Genomic DNA, 9,878 nt, shown 5'->3' on the forward strand with positions numbered 1-9,878 from the left:
CATAGTACTATTACTATTCACATGAATAGTACTTTTCATGAGTATTTTGATTTTGTCATGAAAGTTGTAGCCTTAGATGTTAGCTTTCTAATGGCATTGGAATCACCCAAAAAGGAGGTCTAGAACTCTAGATATGATTGTTCTAGTGAATGATTTGGCATGGTTATGGAAAAGTTGTATGTAATTATGAAATATGCTATGTGCATGTGGTGTGGAAAGCTAATAGAACTCAGAGGAGTAAGGTTATGGTATGGAAGATCTATTGGTGAGATCAGGATATAATCTTTGGAAAACTATAAAATTTGTGAATCCCATGGTGAGGATTCCAATAAGGAACTTTTCCAAGGATTATATAATAAACCACTTCAGATGTTAGGTGAATTCTGAAGTACTCCTCTAAGTATTCTATTTGCTACCGGTATGAGGGCAAGGCCGAGTCATACCGATGGATGAAGTGGCCATGATCACCAGGGTTACGTGACGACGTAATTCCAGCTGTATATTTCCATGAGAGGTCAGGTGTGATTCCTGGGTTGCTGATATGTTTCAGCGTGCGTGTCAACACTTGGTGGATGGTGTTGAGGCCAACATTGTGAGGATATGTTGGTGTGAGATCATGGAATAATTATACAGTGGTGTGACTTTGTTTCTGGATGTGGAAATATGTATACAAATGGTGTGGATTGTATGCATTGGATTTTAGATTTGATTTATATTTGGCATGGAAATAATTATTTATAAGGTTTATTTCCTTGGTGCGGATATATATATATATATATATATTAGGGATAAATATCTGTTTAATGATATTTCATTTTATCGTACTATGGTTGGTTTATATGTGCTAACCCTTATATTTCCATGTGGTTTGGACTGTGATGATCTCACTTTGTGGGGGAGCAGATCAGGTGTGAAGCTTTGGGATAGCAAGAAGTCTTTGGTAGCTGCTTTGAGAAGTAGCTAGGTTTAGAGCTTGACCAGCACCTAGGGTGTCTTATATGATGTTATTATGGGATTACTGTATAATTTTACTAAGACTGACTCTGATATAATTATGTTTGATATTATGAAGACAAATTTTTACACTCTAGCGTAGCTGGCTTTTGCTCTATTTTCTATATTATATATCATTTTATTTTAGTTGGTTTTGATGTGACGGCCTAGGGTGGGTCGTTACAGTTTTGGTATCAGAGCTGGTCGAGTCTCTTTAGGATTTGTGGGAAATGGTCTTGTTATGTTTCTGTTGTGAGGAAATCGATTTTGGAAAGGAATTATTTATGTGTTTTGGTGTAACTCATGGGTTCCTTGATCTTTCATCTTGATTAGGATGGTTGGTAGGGGAAACAATTCTAATCCTTCTTCAGGCGTGGATGCGCAACAGATTGCTCAAGCTATGGAGCAAATTGCTGCTGCTATTGGACAATAGAATACTTTGTTGGCTCAGATGGAGACCAACCGGGCTGTAGCTGAAGCAGCTAGGACTGAAGTACCTGATGAATATAGAGGCTTGTCAGAGTTCAGAAAAGGGAATCCTCCTCAATTTACAGGTGTTAATGGACCTGAAGTTGCTGATCAATGGATTGAGGAGATGGAGAAAATTTTCATGGTGATGCAATGCCCCGAGGAGAGGAAGCTAGTTTATGCTGTTTATATGTTGGTGGGTGAGGCTAGTTTCTGGTGGAAAGATGCTCAAGCTATGATGGAAGCTAGAGGGGAGGTGATAAATTGGGAAAATTTCAAAAAGGTATTCCTAGAGAAATATTTTCCAGATAGCGCCAGATATGCTAAGGAAGCTGAATTTTTGAGACTGCAGCAAGGAAATATGTCAGTACAAGAGTATGTGGTCAAGTTTGAACACTTGGCTAGATATTATTCTCAAGCTATCACTGAAGCCTGGAGGTGTAGGAAGTTTAGTGAGGGTCTAAGATTTGAGCTGAGAAAGACTATTGTTCCTATGGGAATTATGGAGTTCCCAGTTTTAGTTGAAAAAGCAAAGACAGTGGAAAGATTTGAAGGAGGAAATAAAATGGCAAAGGTTCCAGAGGGATCATCTGGATTTGGTAGGGGGAAACATCCTCAAAAGAGACTATCTCAGTTTCAAATTGGAAATGCTAATAAGAAACCAATGGGGAATGCTACTACTGAAGCTGTACAGAGTATTAGATGTTACAGATGTGGAGGCCCACATATGATAAGGGATTGTCCTACAAAGAATTATGCTTGTTTTAAATGTGGTAAGGTGGGTCACATGGCTAAAGATTGCAATGTCATAAATACTTCAGCTAGAGGGAACCAGAAAGTGGATCGGTCTACTGCAGCAGGACGTGTTTTTGCTTTAACAGGTGCTGAAGCTGAAACGTCATCTGAACTGGTAAAAGGAAAGGGCAAAGCTAATGGTAATGATATTTTTATTCTATTTGATTCTGGTGCTTCACATTCTTTTATTTCTTATGAATGTGTGAGAAGGTTAAATTTGGTTGTGAGTTCCTTGTGTGTGGATCTAGTTGTTTCTACCCCAGCTTCAGGGTCTGTTTTGACTTCTGAGGTTTGTTTGAGATGTCCAGTGGAGGTAGAAGGGCGTTGTTATAAAGTGAATTTGTTTTGTTTACCTCTATCTGATTTGGATGTGATTTTAGGGATGGATTGGCTTTCTACCAATAAGATTTTGATAGATTGTTCAGAAAAGAGATTAATCTTTCCTACTGTTGAACAGGAGAGGTTTATTTCTAATGGACAGGTGGATGGGTTGTTGAAGGATGGAGCTCTTGGGTTTATGATCCTCTCTTTTATCAGTGTAGAGAATGAGAAGTTGTTGAATAGTATTGATGTTGTTAGGGATTTTCCAGAGGTTTTTCCGGATGATATTCCAGGATTACCACCAAAGCGAGAGTTAGAGTTTAGTATTGATCTTATACCAGGGGCGGGACCAGTGTCCATTTCTCCTTATAGAATGGCACCAGCGGAGTTGTTTGAATTGAAAAAGCAGGTTGAGGAGCTTTTGGAGAAGCAGATGATCAGACCTAGTGTCTCTCCGTGGGGAGCACCAGTGTTATTGGTAAAGAAGAAAGATGGTGGTGTGAGGTTATGTGTGGATTACAGGCAGTTAAATAAATTAACAATCAAGAATAAGTATCCTTTGCCAAGGATAGATGATTTGATGGACCAATTGAGGGGAGCTTCTATTTTCTCCAAGATTGATTTGAGGTCTGGGTATCACCAGATTCGGGTAAAGGAGGAGGACATACCAAAGACTGCTTTCAGGACTTGGTATGGTCATTATGAGTATGTTGTTATGCCTTTTGGAGTGACGAATGCTCCAGCTATTTTCATGGATTATATGAACAGGATTTTCAGACCCTTTCTGGATAAGTTTGTTGTGGTGTTCATTGATGACATTTTGATTTATTCTAGATCTATGGAAGAACATAGAGAACATTTGAGGGTAGTTTTGCAGGTATTGAAAGAGAAACAATTATTTGCAAAGTTGTCAAAATGTGAGTTTTGGCTATCTAAAGTTAAGTTCTTGGGTCATGTGATTTTTGCACAAGGAATTGCAGTTGATCCTACTAAGGTGGAAGCGGTTTTGAGGTGGGAACGTCCGAAATCAGTTACTGAAGTTAGAGGTTTTGTGGGATTAGCTGGCTATTATAGAAGATTCATAGAAGGATTTTCTAAAATAGTTATGCCTTTGACACAGCTGACTAGGAAAGATCATCCTTTTGTATGGACGGAGGAGTGTGAGAAAAGTTTTCAAGAGTTAAAGGAGAAACTGACGTCGTCTCCTGTATTAATTCTACCAGATCCTAATAAATCTTTTGAAGTTTATTGTGATGCATCTCATCAAGGTTTAGGATGTGTTCTTATGCAAGATAGACAGGTTGTGGCCTATGCATCTAGGCAGTTAAAGACTCATGAACGAAATTATCCTACGCATGATCTAGAGTTGGCTGCGGTGGTTTTTGCTTTGAAGATTTGGATACATTATCTCTATGGAGCAAAGTTTGATGTGTTCAGTGATCATAAGAGTTTGAAATATTTGTTTGATCAGAAAGAGTTAAATATGAGGCAGAGGAGGTGGATTGAATTTTTGAAAGATTATGATTTTCAGTTAATGTATCATCCAGGTAAAGCGAATGTGGTGGCAGATGCTTTGAGCAGAAAATCCCTTCATATGTCTTACATGATGGTTAAAGAGATGGAGTTGGTAGAGAAATTTAGGGATATGAATCTTAACGTTGTTGTTGCCACAAATTTTATTAGTTGTGGTATGACTACCATTACTAGTGATTTCTTGGAGATGGTGAAACAAAAACAAGTTCAGGATACGGGATTGAACAAGGTTAGAGAATTGTTGGGTTCTGAGAAAGCTGAAGGATTTGAACAAGATATGGATGGAGTTTTGAGATACAAGGGAAGAATTTGTATTCCACAAGATGAGGAGTTGAAGAAATTAATACTTGAGGAAGGTCATAAAAGTAAGTTGAGTGTACATCCAGGTATGACAAAAATGTATCAAGATTTAAAGAAAATGTTTTGGTGGAATGGTATGAAGAGGGAGGTAACCGAGTATGTCGCATCTTGCATTGTATGTCAGAAAGCTAAGGTAGAACATCAAAAACCAGGAGGTTTGTTACAGATGATGGAAGTGCCAGAATGGAAATGGGATAGTATAACCATGGATTTTGTTGTTGGATTACCAAGGTCTGCTAAGAATTGTGATTCTATTTGGGTGATCGTGGATAGATTAACTAAGTGTGCTCATTTCCTTCCAATGAATATAAAGTGGTCCTTGGAAAAGTTAACTCAATTGTATATTAAGGAGATTGTTAGATTACATGGTGTGCCCTCCAGTATCATCTCTGATAGGGATCCTCGTTTTACATCCCGATTTTGGCAAAGTTTGCATCAAGCATTAGGGACTAAGTTGAAACTCAGTTCTGCTTATCACCCACAGACTGATGGGCAGTCTGAGAGGACTATCCAATCTTTGGAGGACTTGTTGAGGGCTTGTATTTTAGATCATCTAGGGAATTGGGAAGAAATGTTACCTTTGGTCGAGTTCACTTATAATAACAGTTTTCATGCAAGTATAGGAATGGCACCATTTGAGGCTCTGTATGGGAGGAAGTGTCGAACACCTTTATGTTGGTTCAAAGAGGGAGAATCAATGATGGTAGGGCCAGAGATCATCTTACAGACTACTGAAAAGGTGAAACAAATTCAGGAAAGAATGAAAGCTGCTCAGAGTAGGCAAAAGTCTTATGCAGACAAAAGGAGGAAACCTTTGGAGTTTTCAGAAGGAGAACATGTGTTTTTGAAAGTAACTCCTACCACAGGTGTGGGAAGAGCTATCAAAGCTAAGAAGTTGAATCCTAAGTTTATTGGACCGTATCAAATTCTCAAGAGGATTGGATCAGTGGCATATCAGATTGCATTACCTCCATTTCTGTCTAATCTGCATGATGTGTTCCATGTTTCACAGTTGAGAAAGTATATTCACGATCCGAGTCATGTCTTGGAATCAGAGGCAGTGCAAGTTAAGGAGAATTTAACTTTTGAGAAACAGCCAGTTTCAGTGGTAGATAGGAAAGTTAAGCAATTGCGGGGTAAATCTATCAATTTGGTAAAGGTTATTTGGGATGAGGCTACTAATGAAGCCACTTGGGAGTTGGAAGATAGAATGAAGGATCAATACCCATATCTCTTTATGAGTAAGTGAATTTTCGGGGACGAAAATTTTTGTTGTTGGGGAGAGTTGTAACACCATGGAAAATACTAAGTTATTTCGTATATATGTATGTATGTATATGTTATTTATGTGGATTTGGAATGTACTTACTTCTATGCATGTTGTATGTTAATGTGATTTTGATTAGTTATTTAAGCATGATAGTGATTTTATAGTATGAGATGAGAGGTTGATGTTTTGATAGTTTGTATAGGCATGTGTGTGCATGAATTTGGTGAATGATGCATTGTACACCATTATACTGAACCAGTATTAAGAGGGAAGAAGACTGATCACCTTCCTCCTCATCTTGGTTAAGTGAAGTATTATGGCATGCAACTCATTATTCCAAGCATCTATATCTGAAAGTGATATTTGTTTGTGTGTTGACACATGTTGCATTTCATATGGTGGTGAGTTGTGAGTATTGCATGGAAAGGAATAAGATGGGTAGGAGATCGAAGGATAGGAACATAAGATAAATCTGGTCTTTCTGAGTGAATTTGAGGTTGTTTCAGAGCTTAGGGAGTTGAAATACTTCAAGGAATAGGATATTTGAGGTGAATAGGTGCTAAGGGTGAAATTTGGAAATTTTGAAAAATGGCTATATATAGGGACTTAGGACCGGAGGATTTCATTTGTCAGACAGAGACAGTTTTTAGAGAGAGAAAGTAGAGAGAGAAAGTAGAGAGAGAAAGGCTCTGGTCCGGAGGGAAGCTGAGGACATATTTGGGAAGCTTATCAAGCCAGGATCAATCTTCACAACTGGAGTTTCAGGAGATTTGGCCTCTAAAGCCTTGAAAATTGAGATTGAAGTTTGAATTGGGAATTTGGGGGTTTGTCCAAATCTTGCATTTCTGAAGTTTCTGAGGTAAGGGTAGTACTTATAAGACTTAATCTAGTATGTATGGGTTTGAAATATCATATTAATTTCATGATTTAAGCTTGATTAAGGATGGATTGAGGAAAAAAGGGTTTGATAGGGTTTTCATGATTTCTTCATGATTTGCATGAATTAATGGTTAAAACTTGATTTTATTGCTTAAAATGTTGTTTCTGGATATTGTTTATGCTTTATAATGGTTCAATTTCGTGTAATTTGGATTGGATTCATGAATTGGAAGGAATTTTGATGATTTTCAAGTTTTCTGTCGTGAAAGTTACTATTCACATGAATAGTACTATTCATATGAATTCCGTCTAATTGCATAATTTACTATTCATTCAATTTACTATTCATTCAATTTGAATTTACTATTCATTCAATTTGAGTTTACTATTCATTCACGAATTGATTTCAGAAATTACTGTTCATGTGCATAGTACTATTACTATTCACATGAATAGTACTTTTCATGAGTATTTTGATTTTGTCATGAAAGTTGTAGCCTTAGATGTTAGCTTTCTAATGGCATTGGAATCACCCAAAAAGGAGGTCTAGAACTCTAGATATGATTGTTCTAGTGAATGATTTGGCATGGTTATGGAAAAGTTGTATGTAATTATGAAATATGCTATGTGCATGTGGTGTGGAAAGCTAATAGAACTCAGAGGAGTAAGGTTATGGTATGGAAGATCTATTGGTGAGATCAGGATATAATCTTTGGAAAACTATAAAATTTGTGAATCCCATGGTGAGGATTCCAATAAGGAACTTTTCCAAGGATTATATAATAAACCACTTCAGATGTTAGGTGGATTCTGAAGTACTCCTCTAAGTATTCTATTTGCTACCGGTATGAGGGCAAGGCCGAGTCATACCGATGGATGAAGTGGCCATGATCACCAGGGTTACGTGACGACGTAATTCCAGCTGTATATTTCCATGAGAGGTCAGGTGTGATTCCTGGGTTGCTGATATGTTTCAGCGTGCGTGTCAACACTTGGTGGATGGTGTTGAGGCCAACATTGTGAGGATATGTTGGTGTGAGATCATGGAATAATTATACAGTGGTGTAACTTTGTTTCTGGATGTGGAAATATGTATACAAATGGTGTGGATTGTATGCATTGGATTTTAGATTTGATTTATATTTGGCATGGAAATAATTATTTATAAGGTTTATTTCCTTGGTGCGGATATATATATATATATTAGGGATAAATATCTGTTTAATGATATTTCATTTTATCGTACTATGGTTGGTTTATATGTGCTAACCCTTATATTTCCATGTGGTTTGGACTGTGATGATCTCACTTTGTGGGGGAGCAGATCAGGTGTGAGGCTTTGGGATATGAAGAAGTCTTTGGTAGCTGCTTTGAGAAGTAGCTAGGTTTAGAGCTTGACCAGCACCTAGGGTGTCTTATATGATGTTATTATGGGATTACTGTATAATTTTACTAAGACTGACTCTGATATAATTATGTTTGATATTATGAAGACAAATTTTTACACTCTAGCGTAGCTGGCTTTTGCTCTATTTTCTATATTATATATCATTTTATTTTAGTTGGTTTTGATGTGACGGCCTAGGGTGGGTCGTTACAGCCATTTTTGGACAGCAAACACTACTACAATGAGCTCTTTTTCATATGTGGAGAGAGCTTGTTGTTGTTTATAGAGGGGTCTGCTGATATAGGCAATAGGATGGTTAGCTTGCATGAATACTGCTCCAATGCCCGAGCCAGAAGCATCCACTTCAATTACAAATGTTTTGCTAAAATCGGGTAATGCCAAGACAGGGGTAGAAGACAACAAGTGCTTGAGATGCTGGAAGGCTAATTTGGCTTCCTGTGTCCAAGAAAAATTATCCTTTTTTAGCATATCAGTGAGAGGTTTAGCCACAATTCCATACCTGTGAACAAACCGCCTGTAATATCCAGCTAGCCTAAGGAAGCCTCTAAGTTGTTTTATGGACTGCGGTAATGGCCAATGAACCATAGCTTCTATTTTTGCCGTATTAGTTGAAACACCCTCACCACTTATGAAATGACCCAAGTATTCTACCTTTCTAATAGCAAAGTAGCATTTCGACCTTTTGGCAAATAACGAATTCTTTCGCATGGTTAACAAGACCTGCTGTAAATGTCTCACATGATCATCGAAGGACTTACTATAGATGAGTATATCATCAAAAAAAAAAACCAATAGAAACTTCCTCAAAGTGTTTGAAAATGTCATTCATAAGGCTTTGGAAGGTGGCTGGGGCGTTTGTAAGCCCAAATGGCATGACCAAATACTCGTAGTGTCCTCCATGTGTCCTAAAGGCTGTCTTTCCCACATCAGATTTGGCCTTTCTGACTTGATTATAACCTGCTCACAGATCTATTTTCGAAAATACCTTAGAGCCATGCAACTCATCTAATAAAGTAATCCACCAATGGAATAGGAAACTTGTTTTTGATTGTAGCTTGATTCAGATCTCTATAATCCACGCATAAGCGCCAAGAACCTTCTTTCTTTCCAACCAATACCACCGGGCTTGCATAGGGGTTGGTGCTGTGTTGTATAACTCCAGTCTTCAAATATTGCTAAATCAAGCCTTCTATAATATCCTTTTGATGTCTTGCATACCTGTAGGGTCGTTTATTCACAGGGTTAGCGCCCTGTATTAACGGAATTTTATGATCATGGTTAGGTCTAGAAGGAGGAAGTTGGGTGGGCTCCTGAAAAATGTCTTTGAAGTCATCCAAAAGCTGCAAAATGATTTGTGGAATAGCTGGTTGAGCCTCATGTGTAGTCATAGATTGAAGTAAGGAAGTATCATCTTCGCATAGGCTGATCATTGTAAGGTGTACCCCGTCTTGTAAAGTCTTTTGTACCTGTTGTCTTTTAATGGTATGGAGTCCACTGGAAGAGGCACCTTGAAGGACATGTCTGCGGCCTTGGACGATAAACTCCATTGTCAATTTGTCAAAGTTCCAAGTAATATTACCTAATGTCACCAACCATTCAATGCCAAGCACCAAATCACAGCAACCTAAAGGAAGAAGCAACATAGCCGAAGTGAAAGTAGTTTGCTGGATCGTCCAAGAGAATTTCTATACCACCGAGGAAATTTGCAATTTAGTTCCATCTGTGACAACCACATTCAAAGGTTCCAATTCCACAATCTGACAACCCAACTTCTTGGCTATATTAATATCCAAGAAGTTGTGGGTACTGCCACTATCGATCAGCACATGGAGAGGTTTCTTGTTATGATAA

General features: G+C 38.0%; 1 long non-coding RNA gene across 1 annotated transcript; it reads left to right on the forward strand.

The window, feature by feature from the left end:
• Positions 1-5,211: 5,211 nt before the first annotated feature.
• LOC145959099 (uncharacterized) lies at positions 5,212-8,130 on the forward strand. The gene is made up of 2 exons (XR_014434725.1): positions 5,212-6,599; positions 7,944-8,130. It is a non-coding gene; the product is annotated as an uncharacterized LOC145959099 (long non-coding RNA).
• The last annotated feature ends 1,748 nt before the right edge of the window (positions 8,131-9,878 follow it).

The sequence above is a fragment of the Cajanus cajan genome, chromosome 1 (assembly GCF_000230855.2).
Source record: "Cajanus cajan strain Asha chromosome 1, NIPB_CcT2T_4, whole genome shotgun sequence".
In the NCBI taxonomy this organism is placed as follows: Eukaryota; Viridiplantae; Streptophyta; class Magnoliopsida; order Fabales; family Fabaceae; genus Cajanus; species Cajanus cajan.